A 20,678-nucleotide genomic window follows, 5' to 3' on the forward strand; every position below is an offset into this window, starting at 1 on the left:
CACTTTAATATGATTTTTTTTTCATGCTCTGATGCTTTTTAACGATTTAGTAAAACAAACATCATACTTTTGCGGAGCTTGGAACGGATTAGCGCATTTACATTCAAAAGGTGTCTCTACTTACAAATGTTTCAGGTTACAAAGCAGCTCCCAAAACAAATTAAATCTGAATGTAGAGGTACCACTGTACAGCATAGTCAGGAATATATATTTTCTCCCAATTGAATGCAATACACTTCCGTACATAGATTCCAATATGGTTAATTTTGTGAAATTCAGCCCAGAGTTCCTTCACCAATATTTGATGGACCAAAACATGAACTCATACCTGTTGATGTGTGTTTGCAATCACAGGAAGAGTGTCATTACCTTTTAACTGTTTGGAATTGTGTCATTAAGTTTAACTATCACTTTATATTTGCCGTGCTATTTCTTTACGTTGATCTGTCGAGGAGATACATTGTTGCCCAGCTTTCATTACCCGACTAATGTTCAGGCTACATTGTCATTAATTTGCCACGGTACGTCAGGCATGAAAAAAGGTGGGAGTAGGGGGAGGGTAGGGGCAGGACTTAATACTGAATATTCAAATGATAGAGGAAGGTAAAGTGTAGCCGGGGTCTTTGGATTTAGTGCAGACCGGAGTTAGTTCATTTTACCGTTATTGTCAAGAGGCTAATTAACATGTCAGAATTCACTATGGCAATGTGACTAATTAAAGACATGGGAAGTGGGGGGTCTGTCCTGCTTTAGGGTGGAGAGCATGGTTCCCTCTAAGCTGCGCCCGTGCGCAATTGCGCACTGCTCGCACATTGTCGGCGCACAAGAAAATCTAGCCGGCGCAAAAAAAAGAGGGCTCAAAATGACTAATTAAGAAGCGACTTAAGTCAAAGTTACAGTGCATGAAGGTAAAAATACACAGGTTACCCTGACGTTGTGTCTTAAATGCGGTATTTTGAAGTCGAGTCGACGTAGAATGAAGTTGAGTTAAGTCAGTAGAGTTTGTCGAGAACTGGCTTTTTCGGCTCGGCTCACTAAAAGGAACCGGCTCTTTCGGGTCCTAAACGGCTCTTCAGGTTGTTTTTGCTTCTTTAATCCCAACATGACCAAATATGATGTAAAATTATGCACAAAATTACTTAAAGGAAGGGGGGAATGGAACAAAAAAGAAAAAAATACCAAAATGAAAAACTAGTGAAAAGCTGAGAAAAAAAAGAAACAAAAGGAAGAGAAAAAAAAAACATTAAGAAAAAAGCCAAAAAAAAAGAAAAGAAAGAAATGTAGGAAAAAAAGTAAATAGAGAACAAAAAGAAAAAAGTGACGGCTCGGGAAAAAAACACATTTTTTTTTAAAGGAATTTTTTAAAAAGTGGAAAAAACAACAGAAAAAAAGAAGAAAAAGTTTGTGTTGCATTCAAATAATTTCCAATGATATCAAGTGAATCTTGTTGCCAACATTGTACTTCCACTAAAAAATGTGATTAGGTACAGTTCTGTATCTTACAACCGACTAAATAAGCCCCCAAAAATGTTAATATTATGTGACAAAATATATCAGGAAATAATAAGAAATGGATATCTTGTGAAAGAATTGTGAGAACAAACGACGTTTGTAGGCCGTAAAACCTTTGCAATAATACATGAGTCAATTCATTCAAAAGAGACGAAATAATTTTGCATTGCCGGAAACTCAGCTAAATGTAACTTGATGTTAAGTTTTGGACGTGTTTGATAATTAATTATCTTGCCACACTTGGGATCATGGTTGCTCACTGTTGTTTCAAGCGTTGCTCACCGACTTTGTGTGAACGCTCAGACCCGTGGAAAATTAGAGGGAACATTGGTGGAGAGTAAAGTAATTCTCCATAGAAACCAGGAATTGAAAAAGCATGAATTGCCCGCTCCTTTTGTGCAAATCCGTTCAAGCAGAGACAGCAAACAAAACCCAGGACCTGTCAAGCAATACCACCCAAAGCATTCCCGCATAGTGACGTACCCCGACGTGTCATTACCCGGGATAGGATTGTCTATGTTGTGTTGACAGAGTTGGGAGCTTTCACTGCCGCTTCAGCGTTCGTGTACCTGAGTGCTGTGATAACTGCTATTGGCAATGCTGGCCTATTGTCAGTTTAGACTGAGCTCCCCTTTCCACAACATTAAGCTCGCGCCACAGAGTTTGCAAAGACAGCATCTTGCTCTTCGCTTCCCCCTCACAGATTTTATCACACTGTGGAGATGTATCCCTTTTTTGCATTCAAGGAGTTCTCTTCGAAGAGTCTCTCTTTTTCAGATCGCTAGACCTCTAGGGGCTTTCAAAGCAATCTGACGTAGTTGCACAGTTGCTCGAAGTCAAAAATCAACTATCTTGTTTATTTATTGTTGCTTTTTTGTTGTTTTTCCTCAAATTAACTGATTTGGCTGTCAATATAATTTTGTCCATGGATGGATGGATGGGTAGTACTGAATGGGTGCATAGGGCTGGGCATAGTTGGTTCTATTGTATGTAAATGGTAGATGGTTTGCATTTATATAGCGCTTTTCAAGTCAATGAAGACCTCCCTTTACAATGCGCTTCACACTAACCCATTCACACACACACTCACACAACAATAGGGAGTCAGCAAGGCGCCTATCTGCTTATTGGGGGAATTAGGGATTCAGTGTCTTGGCCAAGGACACTTCGATATATAACACGGAGGAGCCGGGAATCGAACCTGCGACCTCTTGATCCCATATATGTCAGTTGTGTTTATTTCAGTATCCCCTAAAAATACACTTTTTTTTTTAGATGTATTTTAGGTCAGGACTGTTCCTTGCATTTGGACTTGTCAATTGTTGTCGGTGCATGGGAGAGTGGAAAACTGATTTTCGGTTTCTTGTATGTGAAGTGGGCAGCACAGCGGCGCAGTTCTGAGGTCTTTGGTTCAAATCCAGCTACCAACCTTCCTCTGCGGAGTTTGCAGGTTCTCCCCGTGCTTGCGTGGGTTTCCTCCGGGCACTCCGGTTTCCTCCCACATTCCCAAAACATGCATGTGAGGTTAATTGACCAATCTAAATTGTCCCTAGGTGTGAATGAGCGCGCGAATTGTCTGTCCCTGTGTGCCCTGCGACTGGCTGGTAACCAGTTCAGGGTGTCCCCTGCCCACTGCCCGGAGATAGCTGGGATGGGCTCCAGCACCCCCGTGGTGCAATCGACATTTCGTTCTGTGTACATTGTTACACAGAATGACAATACAAGGAAATTATTATTATTATTATTATTATAAGCGGTACAGATAATGGCTGGATGTATGTATGTGAAGTACATTTGAGAAATAGACGAATACAACTGAATTTAAATTTGAAATTGACTTTGGTTACGTGGGTTGGTCTATTAAGTTGGTGGATGGATGGATGGATGGAAATCTACAGCTCTCTTAACTAACTAATCGAATAATGTAATGTTAATGAAATAGAATTTTAAATGTCTTTTTTTATCATTACTAATAAAAACGTGGTGGACATTACTTAAAACAGACATGTCGCTCCAGGTTGGTCACTTAAAATCAAAAGAACAGCAACAGGATTGGACAATAGTGACAATGACATAACAGTAGTCAAAAGAATAAACAACAATGAGGCAAAATAATAAACAACAATATGCACCAATAGTCAAAATAGCAAACAACCCTGGCATCTTAAACAAACTATTTTGCGGTGGTCTAATAGTAAAAACAGAACTATATTATTCATTGTAAGCAAGCACAATAAAAACAAATTTGAACAAACATTAAGTGATATCCTTTTCACACATAAAAGGTAGACAATATTTCTGAAAATAAGTCTTGACTGGATTTTGCTTTCATACAAAGATGCATCCACTTTTCTAATCTAAAATACAACAGCAGTCAATACAAAAGGGCAGAAAAAATTATTAACAATGAAGTGTGAATCCGAATTTGTGCATACACAAGCCGCACCTGTATACATTGAAAAAATGCAACACAAACACAAAATTGGGGTTTTTAAGGGTTATTGTTCTATCTTCGTTATCCATTATCCGTTATCGGTCAGTTCATAATACGCTACAAAGCCTAGGAGCCGGGACACTTACTCTCAGCCAAAAGGCCAAGCTAAGGTCCTAGCCCTAAAGCCTTGCTGCGATCATTGCGAATGCACCGTTCCCAGAGGTACTGCAATACCGGGCCGATGCGTGGAGTGGACAGAGCAAGCTCTTATTCCATCTCCGGATTGCAAAAATCAGTCTTACAACTACGGCTGTTAAAATTAACCCATACCACAGTCCAAAAATCACAGCCAGCAAAATGAACGGACAATGATACCGGTACTTAAGGTTTAATGCAGACCTGCAGAGTCCAGGTGCCCGTTGAAAGTAATCCAAGGAAAAAAGTGTATATTTCCAAAGGTAAGGGTGGGAAAAATATATATCCACTATTGTCGGCCGCGTCCACAAACACGTCTCACCTTTACTCCAGTTCCCGTCAGCCCACGTTTGCCCCGCCCCTTCTTTCTCATTTGCTCGTGCAAAACATATCAGAATAAGTTTCTAAAATAAATACATTACAAAAATATACAGTAGCAAATACATATTATACATGGTTACACATATTTACAAAGAAAGACGGTACACCGAGAGAGTTTTCAAAGCTTTAATAATAATATTATAACTTTCATCCCAAACTGTCCCTGTGAAGTGTAGCAAAACGCTACTAGAAACACGCTCGCAACACAGTAAATGGCTCTGTTAAAAAAACATACCGTACTTGTAAAAATCACGGTAAACCGTCCTCATCTTCCTCCTTATAACTGATGTCATCAAAGTCGTCTTCCCCAGAATGGGAAAGAGACTATGTCATGTAGATGTAGTCCCACACCCCCTTGTTCAAATACACGCTAGCAACACGCTCGCAAAGTAAAATGTACGTGCAGTAGCTCTGTTTCCTTCTTTATCGGACTGCTCAATTGCATTTACCTTGAAATCTGCGTCATGTGCCTTTCTTTTTGGTGAGGATATTTCTACGCTAAGTTAATTTGTGCACAAGCTAAGAAGTTGCAGTCTTCCTCGGCGCATGTATTCCACCGGTCTGAATCTTACCTTTTGTACTCGAGCGGCGCTGGCCGCTGTTAGAAAAACTACATAAATTGGCCACATCACTGAATAAGCCGCAGGGTTGAACGTTTGGGAAAAAACTAGCGGCTTATAGTCCGGAATTTACGGTAGTTTTAATTTTGTTCAGTCAACAGCAGACACTGCTTTTTTGTCGAACACACCCCTTTGAACTATTTGCCCAATCGCACAGTCTTCGGAGCGTGCCTTTTATGAATTCTGGGTCTTGTTTGTTTTCAGGGAATCTATTGGTAACTTGTTTGGCATGTAAAAAGAAAATATACACTAAAACCCGAGATACTGGTAAGTCAAATTACCCTAGTTCACTGTTACAAATGTGAATGATGATAAGCTTCTAACTTCATCACTGCTCTAAAGTGTATCCGCTTCTTATATTACAGTCTGGAGATCATCGCCCCGCAGCACCATTAAATTCAAATCCCCCTTAGAAAAACCTGTGTCTGGTTAGAGGTCATGCGGGTAAGATTACAGACCGATTGCTGAAAAATAAAATGATCTGCTATGGGTCTCTGTTGGGATATTCTTGTTTTAATTCCAGCAGAGAATCAGTTGGACAATCGCAAATATTGTTTTTGAATACCCAGCAGGCATTGACCTAATTTATTTGGTGGGAGGTATTCTTTATATTAGAATATTGCTGTATTGTTCCTTAGCAGATAAACCAACTTATTTTAAAGACCAGTTCCAGTACAAGGGTTCTTGTCTTGATAAGTCAATGATACCAATACCAATTACTTAGACTTTTTGTATTTTTGAAATAATACAATTTCCCTGTAAGATGACAAAGACCGATAGACAAGGAAAACAAAAAAAATCGGCTTTTATTGGCCTTAAAACTTTTTTTTTTTTACAATCTCTACCAATATCTTGGAATAGAACCTGTTTTGTTAATAGTTTTTAGGTATAGTCTGTTATATTTGACGAATTATGATAATTGTGATGTATAGTATAGTTAATTGTGATGTATAGTATAGTTATGGTGTACTGTAAATGTATACAGTAATCCCTCGGTTATCGCGGTTAATGGGGACCAAAACCACACGCGAAAAGTGAAAATCCGCGAAGTAGCGACGCCCCTTCAAAAATGCTTATTTTTCTATTTTTATTATTATTTTTTTTAATTATTTTATTTTATTATTTTTTTTTTTTAGAACCGGTTAATGGGGACCAAAACCACTCACGAAAAGTGAAAATCTGCAAAGTAGCGACGCCCCTTCAAAAATGTTAAAAAAAATAAAAATAAATAATATATCATTTTATTTTATTATTATTATTATTATTTAGACCCACGAAGCTCTGAACCCGCTAACGTGAAACCGCGAAGTAAGCGAGGTCCCACTGTAATTGCCACTTTTTGTCTTTCTTCATTGTGTTGTATTACAGTCTATGCTGTTACGATGTTTATGATAATAATGTTGCCAGTTATAATAATAAAAATACACTGTATTTCAAAACTCCTTTCAGGGCACCCAAAATCTCTGTACATATAGTAGGACACAAAAAAAAGCAAGAGTAAAACGAGTAAAACAAGCAAGTACTAAATAGCCAATAAAACACATTAGAGTTAAAAGGGGCGGTATGTGAGGCAGATGGTCCAGAAAAGGAACATCTGAAGAGGTGAGATTTGAGTCTGGATATGAAGATGGACATAGTCACAGAATGTATGCAATGAGTTCCAGAGCTGTGGGGCAGAGCGGCTGAGAGCTCTGCTCCCAATGGAGCTGAGGCGGCCAGGGGTAGAGCAGGATTTTGTAAATGATTCTATGGTAGACTGGGAGCCAGTGGAGTTGCTGGAGGACAGGGGTATTGTGATGGCAACAGGGGGTTTTGGTGATGATGCGTTATTCAGCAGTTGTATTAGTAGTCTGCATGTTGCCATGGTTTTTCTAGACACTATTATTTATCATATTTTCCTCTGTTTTTCTTATATAATTTTTCATTGCTCTCACAAAGGTTACTGAACAACTGAATCCAGTGCTATTAAATGTTAATTGGAATGAGCCTAATACGTTTGTAAATATTTTCTTATTCCTATTCTTTCTTGGCGATTGAATACATGCTTAGTTTAAGTCATGTATTTCTTTGAAAAGCTCTGAAACATTCACAAAAAGAAGAGCTCCATTTAACCTTATATTAGTCTTTAGGCTTCAGTTCATTTGGAATACTCATGGGATGTCCATACTGTGTTGCCTTCAGCATTTTAATGGTATTGTACCAAAGAACAAAGTACCATTCATTTGCTGGGGTACATCAGTCTATTCAGACTTTTTGAATCAATTGGTAAAACTGAGTACATGAGCAAGATGGGATTGTTCTCCCTATTTTGCCCATTTGCTTTATCTTAGGAGGTAATATTGCCCTTCACATCAAATCCCAAAATACACATGCAGCGACTCAAACTGCAGAGTGTGGCAAAGGGCAGCTAGGGAAAAGAACACATAGTCAAAACAGGGGATAAAGCATGCTGATGAGAAAGAGTGATAGAGACAGACTGACATGTAAGACTTGTGATTGATGAGTGACAATGGGAGAGTCAAAGGAGAGGGGGAGAGAGAGTACTGGGGTGGAAGCTGATTAGTTTGTTTTTTTATGAAACTTGCCCTTGCCACTGAGTGATCTGCTTCCAGCAATGTGCCACAAGTTTTGATACCCCCCCAAATAAACACATTTTCCTCTCAATAATCCTGAGAATAATACATATTCACATACTGTGAAGTGGTCCCTCTATACACGAGATAACAGTTTTCCAGGATCAAGCTCGTATGTAGATTTTCTCGTATGTTGAGCGAATTTTCCCTATTAGAAAACTTAAAACCAATGGTTCTGTTCCTGGCCACCGAGAAGCATCCACGTTCTCCCTAAATCGCTATAAAACACATCTTCCTGATCATTTAAATATAAATTGAAGATAAATATTCAGTAGAGGCATATGATGAATAAGAAATTAACACAAAATGTGAGTTAATGATGAGCATTACAAGAGGAAGACAGAGATTGCTAGCGTAGCGAAAAGATGTATGCGGAGTGCATTAAAGACTGTTGAAGCACCTACTATCTAACTGAAATTACAAGTTACTGTGACTTTAAATTAACGTAGGATCAACCTTTTTTTTTTCCCCGCGCAATTTTATCATATTTCCATTTTTGCCTTTACTCTTTAGCTGCAATCGCTTTCACTTTCTAAAGGTATTATGATTATGCAGCGTTTGATAGTTTTATGATTCGATGTTTGCCTATTACAGTTACCTTAGATTACTGAGAAGAAGATGCCAAAGCTCCGCTCTAGAAATGAAACATCGGTCTCATACTTGTGAAAGAGCTACGCATTTATTATTAATTTGCAGTTTATTAAGAGCTGTTGCACAACTAGTTGTCATTTATTTCATGGCCTCAAGTGGTCCTAGTGGTAGTTTTTGGAAATTCTTGTAACTTGAGTTTTCTTTTGTATGCCAGGTGAGATTTTTGCGTGAAAGACAGTTCAGATGTAGAATTGCTTGTATCGTGTATGTAAAAGGGGCTCTTGGAATGCACACCAACACTCATAAACAATTGTTCATTACTGATAATATGGCTGTTAGAAAGATAAAATGCCAAAGAGAACTTTTGAATAGTATAAAATGTTTTTTTACTTCAAAATTGTAAGTGGGGATCTCAATTAAGCCATATCGGGCCAATATTCCCTTGCCTTTAAGTCTCGCTAGACCAGGGCCCTCAAAATAACGGCGCTGGGGCCAATTGCGACCCCAATGATGATAGTTGAGGCGTCTGCCTTAATATGAAAGTTGAATGGACAGTGTGAATTATTTCCCACTAGATGTCACTCTATTCTGTTGCCCCACTGAAAATGGACAGACAAAATATGAAGGCTCAAAATGACAAAATGCATCTTATCACTTTTGAAAAGAATAGAATTAGGAAAATAAAAGAAAATAAAAAGCATAGAAAAAAGAAAAGAGAAGAAAAAAATGAAAAAAAGAAATACGACAAAGTAAAACTCAAGATAAATGGAAAAAGGAAAATTGAAAAAAAGATGTAAAATTCATGAAAAAATGAAAAATACAAATAAAAAAGAGAAAAAAAATGGCTTTGTCCTTTTTATTTTATATTCTTTTTTTCGGGATTTCAATTTTTCTTTCTTTTTATTCATTCCCTTGTTTTACCTTATATTACCCTACTTTTCTTTGTATCCCTGTTTTTCATTTTTCCCTCTTTTTCCTATTTCTTTTTCTCTACCTTTTATTCCTTTGAAAACAAATCCGTATCCCCTCTTTTTGTCTTTCTTTAAGAAAGGCTGGGTAACCATTTCCAAAATAAGGGTTATTTTGGCTCACTTGCAGTCTCCTCAGTTTTTTGTCTTCCTCTGAAATAAAAATACCACTAAAGGATGAATATAACACACTGTCCCTTTTAGAACACTGTTTTTTATCAGTGCTGTATTTGTGGGAAACCCCATTTGGCCCAACATCACCTGGATCCTAGCTCTCAATGTACCAAAGTGTGTGCTCATGACCGCAAACTGCTCATCAAAGTGTACTCCCCCTGATGGATCACTCACACAATAGACATTCATTTACATCCTGGGTAATGGAGAGCCTTTTTACCTGTCTCCATCTTTACCTCTGTGCTTTCAAACATCATAAAACAAGTTTATTGTTTTGCCTGTGCAATCGTTTAAGGCAGTTTGAACAGACAGATTAAAACAGCAAATTAAACCAGAGATTAAACTGGGAAAATGACAGGAAACAAGCTAGCGTAGCTATCATTCTGTGGTACTAATTATGCAATATACACAGGGGGTTAATTGAGGATAAACTGCAGTTGATTGTAACCAATCATCTATACTTATCATTACGACAATAAATCATATTTTTCCCCATGAGTATGCTGTTCCTTTAAAGCACAGGTATCAAACAGACGGCCCGCGGGCCAACACTCAAAGAAGCGCAAGAGAAAAATGAGCTGCAGGTCGAAATATGTCTCGCCAAAGCCAGGTGCCTCGAACAAAGACACTGTACTTGTATTTATTTTCTCTCTCTCTCTCTCTCTCTCTCTCTCTCTCTCTCTCTCTCTCTCTCTCTCTCTCTCTCTCTCTCTCTCTCTCTCTCTCTCTCTCTCTCTCTCTCTCTCTCTCTCTCTCTCTCTCTCTCTCTCTCTCTCTCTCTCTCTCTCTCTCTCTCTCTCTCTTTTCCACCCCTTTTCTCCCACTCTCTGTCTCTGTCTCTTTTAATCTCTGTGTCTCTCTTTTTCTCTTCCTATGTTGCTCTTTGTCTCTTTCTCTCTTTGTCTTTTTAAATTATTTTGCTCTAACTTCCTTTTTTCCTTTTCTCTCTTTTCTCTTTCTCTCTTGCTACCCTTTGCACTTTCTTTTCTCTCTTCTCTCCTTCTGTCTTTCTATTTCTCTTTGGATTTTTTTACCCCTCTCCCTTTCTTTTCACCCTCTCTCACGACTTTTTATCTTTTGTTTCTCACGCTCTCTCCTTCTCTCTATTTTTCTTTCTTCGTCCCACCCTCTCTCCTTTTTCCTCCCTCTTTCTCTTATTTATTTATCTCTCTTGTTCTTTCTCTTTAATCTACTAGTCCGGCCCCCGACAGAATGTTTGTTCTATCGTGTGGCCCCCGAGTTAAAATGAGTTTGACACTCCTGCTTTAAAGCATAATCTGAAAGAGCACCCTCTTTAATATGAATTTCTAAGATTAAAAGCCATTTAGATAGACGGATAGAAAGCTAAAAAACAAAACAGAATAGCTAGCTTTAATGGAAGCCAAAATTTTGCCTAATAACTAAAAAAAAAGGTCTAATGTTAGCTACAAAGCATGTAAAATATGTAAAATGCTAGCTATGTAGCTTGCTATAACGCAAAAAAAGGTAAGAAGATAGCTAGCTACAGAGCTAAAAATTAGCCAAATAGTTAAAAAACTGCATACTTTTTTTGTTTATTAGCTTTACAAAACCTATCAACTGGAATTTAGTTTGTTGTGTTTCCTTTAAAATAGGTAAATAAAAATATAAATAATTGCATGTGTTTAATACATAAATTAATTATTATTGTACTCTCTTATTTAATTGCTTAAAAGTAATCATCAATACTTGAAATGTGTTTTGTCCGTGAAGCCCATGAACTGGAATGTATCTATTTTAAATTCTAAAACAACATATCGTGTCATTACTATGTTGTTAATATGTTATTACTAGCTTAATTTTTAAAAATTAGGGCTAAATAGACTCATTCAACCAATAAAAATAACATTTACAGGAAAATCACATTGACCCAGCACCGGAGAGCTATTTTCAGCCCCCTTAACTCTCCTCTAGGGGCACCCTGGTGCCCATGGGCACCACGTTAGCGACCCCTTATGTAAAAGATAACCATTTAATTTCAAGTAGATCTACTTGAGAGAAGACGAAGCTTCCCATGGACTGCAGCACAAATTACTGTGGTGGTTCGGCTCCCTTTTGTGTCACGATTTGCAATATAAATAGTGCCTAACGGCAACGAAAGCTTAGCGATAGCATCACTGGAAGTAGAAATTAGCAGGAAAATTTAGCGTGACTGCAAAATTCACATCGAGGTATAATACGATCCACTTTCATAGATATTAACTGTCGGTATTCGCTAATGGCTAGTTTTATTTTTTTATCTCTGATCAAATAATCCCTACACCGAGATTCATATCGTTTATCTATATAAAGACATAAATAAAAGAAGAAAATATCAAAGCATTTTGTACGGTTCTCCCTGCTTTTCAAACAGCACAAATATTCCGAAGCTAGTAAAAAAATAAAAATACGTGACTCTTCAGGGTAGATTTGCATGACGAGCTGAATTATATTTAAATGCAATAAACGATGGAAACGGTCAAAAATTTCCATTAACACATGAAAAATGTATTTTATACATAATACACACACACACACACTCACATTATATATATGTATATAAAATAGGGCAGCATGGCGGCTGAGTGGTTAGCGTGTCTGCGGCACAGTTCTAAGGTCATGAAATCGAACCTTTCTGTATGGAGTTTGCCTGTTCTCCCCTTAACTGGCCGGTCCAAATCCTAAGGTGTGAATGAGCGAGTGAGTTGTCTGTCTTTTTGTGCCCTGCGACTGGCTGGCAACCAGTTTAAGGTGTCCCCTGCCCAATGGGCGAAGATGGCTGGGATGGGCTCCAGCACCCTTGTGACCCTACTGAGGATAAGTAGTGCAGATAATGGATTGATATATATGTAACCGCGGTGTACCTGTCCCACCAAAGATCCACATTCACGCTGGACTGGATGATGAGGTTTTTATTATAGTTACTGCAAATGAATGAGTCACAACACAACACGTGGTAAGCTTCTCTGCTGGCTTTGATCTCATTGGCAGCTCGTTGTAGATTGCCAAAAAAATATCAAAGAGCCTTCTTTTCAGTTCACACAAAATACATTTTAGAATATCAACCATCAAAATGCATTTTTGCATCCATTTTAACAAGAGATCGTATAGTGTTTTTTTAACATTTACAATGAATTCAACGTATTTTTCTTTAGTCTGAATTTTAACCAACATCATCCTTTTTATATATATGGAGTGAAATAACAACTGATTTTTGGAATGATCTCATGCCGCCCCCCATGTGTCATGATAAAAACGCCTCTCCTGTCCCTCAAACCGCCACTGACCAAACACTCCCTCTTTCTCTTTCTCACTAATTTCTACCTGTCTCTCATTTTGTCTCTCGTTCTATCCCTCACTCTTTCTCTTTCTTTTTATATATATATTAACCGGTCGGAGCCGAGAAACAGACAGGAGCCAGAACAGGAGAGAGTCAGGATCCAAAAGCTTGCCTAGCGTAGCTGAGGTTCGCAGACAGACTGACCAAAGGTGACAGAATGACGGGGGATTAAATAGTGACCAAGAACCAATCAGAGTCCGAGGTAGCCAAAGGAGCTGGCACAGTTGCCTCGCATCAGTAATCATGACAAAATGTGATAACATACACTGTAAAATTTCGTGTTTAACCGAATATTTGAAGGTTTTTTTTCGGAAAAAAATGTGCGTTATACACAAACAAATACGGTATTTAATCATTTATCTTTCATGCAACTGCTACTATCTTTGTAACTATGTGTTATGATACGTGCAATTCTAAAAAATGGCTTCAGTGGGACAGTTTATGTTGGAAATCTCCAATTACAATAAAAGGTATTTTTTGGCACCTTTAGGTGGAAAAAACAGTCAACTCTATTCCCTGTGCTGTGCTTTGCATTCAGGGTTGGGTAGGGTTACTTTAACTTGATTACTTTCAATTACTTTTGGATTACTCCAATACCAAATATGCTAATAAAAGACGAAAGAAACTAAATATGAATAAAATGACAAAATTTTGTGCAGGCTTGGGGAGTAACGGAATACATGGAACGGCAAAAATGATGTTGGCAAGCTGTTTGGATTTATTTTCATTTTGTTTCCGTCGCATTTTATGTTAGTTTTGCCGGAGATCAAAGAGATCAAAGCCAGGAGAGAAAGCTAACCACGTGTTGTGAGTCATCATTTTATTCATATTCAGTTTATTTTGTCTTTTATTAGCATATTTGGTATTGGAGTAATCCAAAAGTAATTGAACCCTACCCAACCCTGCTTGCATTCGAGTCTCAGAGGGTAGTAACTCTTTGGGATTGTGATCCGATTGCCAGAATAATATTACACAACACAAAAAAAAACAGGGCATTAGCTTGGCAGTTTTACAGCTAGCTATAGAACAAACACCTCCGGCAAAGTGTTTGTGGGCGATGGAATGGAGATTGGGCGAAAATCTTAATTTTGCCCCGCCGGCTATGTTGACTAAGTGGTTGTGTGCCAACAGGCTCACGTAGTGAAGAGATAAAAGAGGGGAGGAGATGCTGTGATGCTCATTAACCTTCTGGAGGGGGAACAGCTGGATGGCTGCAACCATCTGCAACGCGTTTCCGCTCTTAACTGCAATCTTTAGCCACCATAAATTTCAGACGACAACATCTCCTTTTATTTCTTTACATTTTAAACACTGCAGCTTTAAATTCATTGTGGTGCCAAATTTGCCATGACCCAAACGCAGGCCAGGAACCATGAGCAGTGGAGAAAGCTGTCCAGAGTTGCGTCCTTGTCAGGACCAGAACGGAGACGGGACAAACTTGCGTTGCGTTTCTCACAAGTTTTATTAGAAGATAGGGAAACAGTTGCGCCCACATTCCAGTGATCACTGGACGCAGGAAGCAGGTCGCTCTGAACGCGGAAGTGGAGCAGCCGTGGCGAGCGATGGCGGTGTCAGGAACGGAAAAACGGGTCGGTAGCCGGGACAAGAGAGCAAAAACGTGGTCTGGGTCGGAAGCGAGTCGTTATCCAGGAAAGGAGAGCAAAAACGTGGTCGGGGTCAAAAAGAGGTCGAAAGCCAGGACGGGACAGTAGACGTGGTCAGGATCAAAAGCAGGTTGAAGCCGGGGGGCAGACAAGAGCAAAAAAATGTGACATGTGGAAGTCAGGGTCGAAAAAGGCTTGCCTAGTGTTAACTGAGGTTCACAGACGGACTGACAAACCGGAACAGACAGGAGTGGGTACAAGTACTGATCGGGAGCCAATCAGAGTCCGAGGCCGTTGGCCCCAAAGGAGCGGGCACAGGTGATTCACATCGGTAATCATGACGGTCCTTAGTGGTGTCCTGATGAACCGTGGCTTTCTATTTTGTCTTGATGGCGGCACCAGAAAAGAAAGCGAGCTGCTCTTTTCCAGAAAGTTTTGGCTCTAAATACAAAACACCGCGGTGACATCTGGAATCATTTATGATGCCCTCGAGAGAAATTAGTGTTGTTTTTTTTTATGTTTCAGTTTCAAGTCAATGAAAAGCGCCTTACAATGTGCTTCACACTTACCTATTCACACACACACTTACACACCAATAGCGGCAAAATGAGTTGTTTAATGTTTTTATTTTCCTGGAAACCCCGATTTGGCTCACCATCACTCAGACCCTAGCTCAGACGACTCCTGGTTTACTTCACTCGTACCATATATTCTGGACTTAAAGCTTCTCCTTCTATGCTACATTTGATATATTGCGGCTTTAAATACGGCGCAGCTTATTCGTTTTAGTGGTGGCCCTAGGAAAAATGGCAAACTGATTTTTTCCACAACGCATGCACTTTAAATATAAAGGGCCGCAGTGACACTTTGACCACCCTTTTAGAGGAGAAAAAGTCAATGTTTTAACCAAAATCAGTCAAACAATGCGTAACCGGAGGTTTTTCAGTACTTTATGAATATTTAAAACAAGCTTGTGATAATTAAACATTGTCACCGACAAAATTGAACAGCAATGATCATTATTTATTAAAAATGCTCCACTTCTCTGTCTGTGTCATCAGTGTCAATGTCAGATCACTGAAGTTTCCTTTACTCCTCAAGGAACGATGACAAGTGAATGCAATTTGGTCCATTTCAGTAGAAACCACCAATGACCATGACACAAAAGGACACATCTGTGTTGAAATCTTTCACTCTTCACCATGGTATGTTTGCCCTGGCACTGTCGTGTAGAACAGTCTTTATCAATTGGCGGACCTTTTTTTAATTGGTCGTGGGCCTCTGTCTTGGCAACATAGTGACAAGAAAACAATAACTTAGGTCTGATTACACTCCTTAGCAGTAGATGGTGTTGGAAATGCTCTGCAAATGCCAGTTGTCACTCGCTATATGACACAACAGAAAAGGGCTAAATTTTGTCATACACATGGACACATACAGATAAAACAGAGGATATATATAATATGGATTTTGAGATAAATCAACTGAAAAAAAACACTTTAGACTTAGTTTAAAATTGAGTCTTTGCAGTTAGCACATCCGCAGAACAGTTCTTAGGTAATGGGTTCAGATCCAGCTACCAGCCTTCCTGTACAGAGTTTGCATGTTCTCCCTGTGCTTGCATGGTAATGCTCCAGGCAGTCCAGTTTCCTCCCACATTCCAAAAATGCATGTCAGGTTGATTAGCCGGTTCAAATTGTCCCTAAGTGTGAATGAGCGAGTGAGTTGTCTGTCTCTGTGTTCCCTGCGACTGCCTGGCAACCACTTCATGGTGTCCCCTGTCCACTGCTTGAAGATAGCTGGGATGGGCTCTAGTACCCCCGTGACCCTACTGAGGATAAGTGGTGTGGATATTGGATGAGTGGAGTCCTGGTCTGGGTAGCTCGCCTCTCAGATGCCCGTTATGTTAATCGCCCAAGAAACACGTTTTTTTTTTTTTTGTCTTTCCTGAGCGTGCGCTCCGTTGGCCGGCAATTACAGTAGACGATACACATAGCCCCAATCTGTCCGTCCACTTTTCTTGCCACACTGAGACCTCACTGTCTTGCTCTCCCTCGCCTCACATGTATCATTGTGAAAAACACGCACACTTGCACACAAAAACTGAACCTTGTCACCCCCTCTAGTCTTTAATTTTCCACTTGTGTAGGCTAGCAGCACCGGGCACTTTGTCGCTTTGACAAGGGTCAACAATCCAGGGAGGGAGAGCTCTCCATCTCTTCCCAGACCACAGAGTGAGGCGGGGGCCGGCCCACGGTCGAGACCAAAGTGAGGCTGGAGTCGGAAAGGGATGGAGTGGGGTCAGCTGGGCAGCCTCGCAGGTTAGAATTGTGGATTAGTTGCAAGGCATTATGGGATTGAAGCGGGTCAAGAAAGCCCTGGTGTGATTCATCACGATGCCGGTGGGTAGAAAAAGAGTTTAGAGGCGGCAGTAGGGCTTGTCGAGAGCTGGTTTTTGTCAGGGGGCAGGCCACATATGTCCTCAGACACATACGAGCTGACAGAATAACAGGAAATTAAGAGAGAGCGACACAAAAAAAGGCTTGTATTAAACTGATAAATGCATTCTGTTTTTAATATTGGAAACCTGCAAAGAATATAGCTTAGATGCCAATTTCTTATTTTGACTATTAAACTGTTGTTTGTTATTATGCATTGTCTACATCAGGGGTCGCAAACTCGATTTACCTGGGGGCCACGCGAGTTAAAATCTGGGTGAGGTTAAGCCAAATCACATTTTCCACAAAACAGTCAAAATAAAAACATTCAATTGTTTTTAAATGTTATTGTTTTAATCCCCTAAAAAATAAGAATAGAAAATAAAAATTGTTGAAAAAAATATATATTTCACCAGGTGATAGCACCTTGCCTTCAGCATTTTGTGAGTTATATCCAATCTCATTTCCAACATAACAAATGTAAATTTAAAAAAAAGGAAAGTTGACTCTGAGGGCCCCGCTTCCACCACAAGTGGGAATTGAAGCTTTTTTTCACTGAAATCTGATACAACTGTACCTGCCTAATTTGCTAAGAAATTGTGCCTCTCTTCAAAGAATATAATATCAAGAGACACTGCCAGACGAAACATGACTACAAAAAGCTAACTGGAAACAAACGTTGTGAAAAGGTGAGGCAACTAGAAGCTGTTTTGATGGCACAGCGAGAACCTGCGGGCCGAATGAAAATGCTACAAAGGCGAACTACGAGGTCTGAATGCTGTTTTCTAAGCCTTTCAAGAGTGTACATTTATTAAAGAATGCCAGGCTGAATAAACAGTCCTCCCACATTTTAGAGTAACAAATCCGACCGGCTTTATGAAAAGTTTGGACAACCTATCTATTTTAAAGACTACTGAACATACTCGCTTTGAAGCTGCTTAAAAATAGCCGCATTATAAAATAATGTTTAAGAAAAACGTGTACTCCAATCCGTGGTTGCGGTGTAGCCTCCATTTCTTGTAAATGAACACTAAGCCAATACACTCCATATCCATTTTGTCAATTGGATTTCCTTTTCCATTGCTGAGTACTGTCGAAGACGTCTCATTTTTTCCCCAAATAATTTTAAAAATAAGAAAAAAACAAAATTTAGAACATGTTTACCAAAAATTGCCTCGTTGATTTCCTGTAAAGCCACGCCCCCTCCCAACCCGCTGCCTACTGATTGCTACTGGTGACATACAAACAAGTCCATGCATTTGTGATGACCCCCTGATTTCAGTATTTTATTTCATATCTGTAAATACAGCTTAGACGCGAGTGTAGATATTAAGGAGAATATCAGTACGGAGGATTCTTGCACTCTGTGCTTGACACGGTTCCAACAGAACTGTAGGACTATATTTCCAAATTCACAAACTTTTTTTACGACTTTAGAGTTATATTGGAAATATGCTTGATAAAGAAGTTAATAAGTAGATAGACACATTAAGTGAGTGAGATAGTAGAGTTTTATAGCCTGCTGTGTTCGCCCCCACGGCAGCAAAAAATATGCTGACATCGATTGCATGGCCTTCTTGAGTGTCTAACACTGGGCAGTCCAAACTGCAGCCCACTGAACATCAGCAGTTCAGATTGTAAAATACAATTTCATTTTTACACAAAAGTATTTTTTTTCTAACTCAATCAGTGTTAATTAATGGATTTTACTATACATAAAATGTCAGAACCGGAACAGATGGAGGACCCAGACGCGTAACGTTTTCACACAAGCTTTATTTTATGGGAATGGGGCAGTCATGCGCGTGAACACAAACGCCAGTGTTTTGGCGATCGCTGGGCGGAAGAAGTGAGACAGAGAAGTCAGAGGCAGACGAGATCGAAACCGGACAGGACAGATAGGATCAATACAGGACAAACGATTAGATAGAAGGCAGGACGGATCAGACGGGATCGATACACAAGCAAGATCCTTGAGAGGACGGGACAAACGGGACCAATACTGGAGACTGGAGCAAGATACCGGTCAGGACGAGACAGACGGGATCGATACTGGAGACTGGAGCACAAGACAGGACGAAACAGGCATGATCAATATCGGGTACTGGAGACTAGAGCACGATATCGGACAGGACGAGATAGGTGGGATTGATACCGGATACTGGAGCAAGATACCGGTCAGGACGAGACAGACGGGATCGATACCGGATACTAGAGACTGGAGCATGAGACAGGACGAGACAGGCGGGATTGATTCCGGTTACTGGAGACTGGAGCACGATGTCGAACAGGACGAGACAGGTGGGATCGATACCGGATTCTGGAGACTGGAGCAAGATACCGGACAGGACAAGACAGACGGGATGGATACCGGATACTGGAGATTGGAGCAAGATACTGGACAGGGCGAGACAGGCGGGATCGATACCGGATACTGGAGACTGGAGCATAATACCGGACAAGACGAGACAGGCGGGATCGATACCGGATACTGGAGACTGGAGCAAGATACCGGACAGGACGAGACAGGCGGGGTCAATACCGGATACTGGAGACTTGAGCAAGATACCGGACAGGATGAGACAGGCGGGATCGATACCGGATACTGGAGAGTGGAGCATAATACTAGACACGACGAGACAGACGGGATCAATACTGGATACAAGAGATTGGAGAAACATACCGGACAGGATGAGACAGACGGGATTGATACCGGATACTGGAGATTGGCGCTAGATACCGGACAGGATGAGAGAGACGGGATCGATACCGGATACTAGAGATTAGAGCTAGATACCGGACAAGGCGAGACAGGCGCGATCGATACTGGATACTGGAGACGGGAGCAAGCTACTGGACAGGACGAGACAGATATTCGATACATGAGCAGGATACCGGACATAGTCAAAATACACGCCATGCAAGTGCAGAGGTTCGTTGACGGACTGACAAGGAGTGAATGAAAGCATTTACTCTAAATAGGAGGGAAGCCAATCGGATAACAAGCCGCAGCTGGCCCCAAACAGGCGGGCCCAAGTGAGGGCAATCGGCAACCGTGACAAAAAAGCGAGTTTGAAATATATATTTTATGAAATTGACCGCGTTCATAAAATGGAATCGTATAAACCCAAATTAACGGAATCAACAATGGTGATCGCTGCACACGGTTGCAACCGTGCCACTGTAGCTGCAGCAAATGGTGATTAAATGGTGCTTTCAAACCGAAAGTACTCTTTCCGCTCCGGCAATGCATCAAGAAAAATAGTTAACGTGGAATTTCTTCCTCAGGTTATGATATTATGCCAGCAATGTACCACGACATTAAGCAGAACAATGTAGTGTGAGATCCAAAATTTGCATAGAAATATGACAAAAATAGCAGTTACTTGTGATTGATTTCGTCAGACCTCTGTATTTCAATCGTTTTATTCCCTCCAAGTGATTAAACGACATCATTATAGAAGACACAATGGTGATGTGGCGCAGTTCGATGCCGCTGCAAACTACAAGCGCCGTGATGAAGAGATAGTTAGATTAATACCGGCAGTAATTTTGTAAAGGCAGCCTTTTGACAACAGCTGCATCCGAGGCAGTTCTCTTAATGTTTTCTGCGCATGCTTATTATCATCATTATTTTTAGTACATCAACGCTGTTTGGATTTTTCTTTTTCATTGAGGGCTTTGACTTCTGGCTCGGCGAGTGTATTTGACTCAGGATGTTGTTTGTTTCCGGCTTTGTGAAGTGGGCAAATGGCAAAGCATCACAGCAATCAGATTGACACTCAACATCC

General features: G+C 40.1%; 1 protein-coding gene and 1 pseudogene across 1 annotated transcript in view; one reads left to right on the plus strand and one right to left on the minus strand.

The window, feature by feature from the left end:
- The window catches only part of cntnap2a (contactin associated protein 2a), a 502,190-nt gene that overhangs the window by 328,777 nt on the left and 152,735 nt on the right, over positions 1-20,678 (plus strand). The window lies entirely within an intron of this gene.
- On the minus strand, positions 4,147-4,260 carry LOC148348642 (U2 spliceosomal RNA; annotated as a pseudogene).

This window comes from Urocampus carinirostris, chromosome 18 (genome assembly GCF_059441175.1).
Source record: "Urocampus carinirostris isolate Australia breed hairy pipefish chromosome 18, RoL_Ucar_1.0, whole genome shotgun sequence".
In the NCBI taxonomy this organism is placed as follows: domain Eukaryota; kingdom Metazoa; phylum Chordata; class Actinopteri; order Syngnathiformes; family Syngnathidae; genus Urocampus; species Urocampus carinirostris.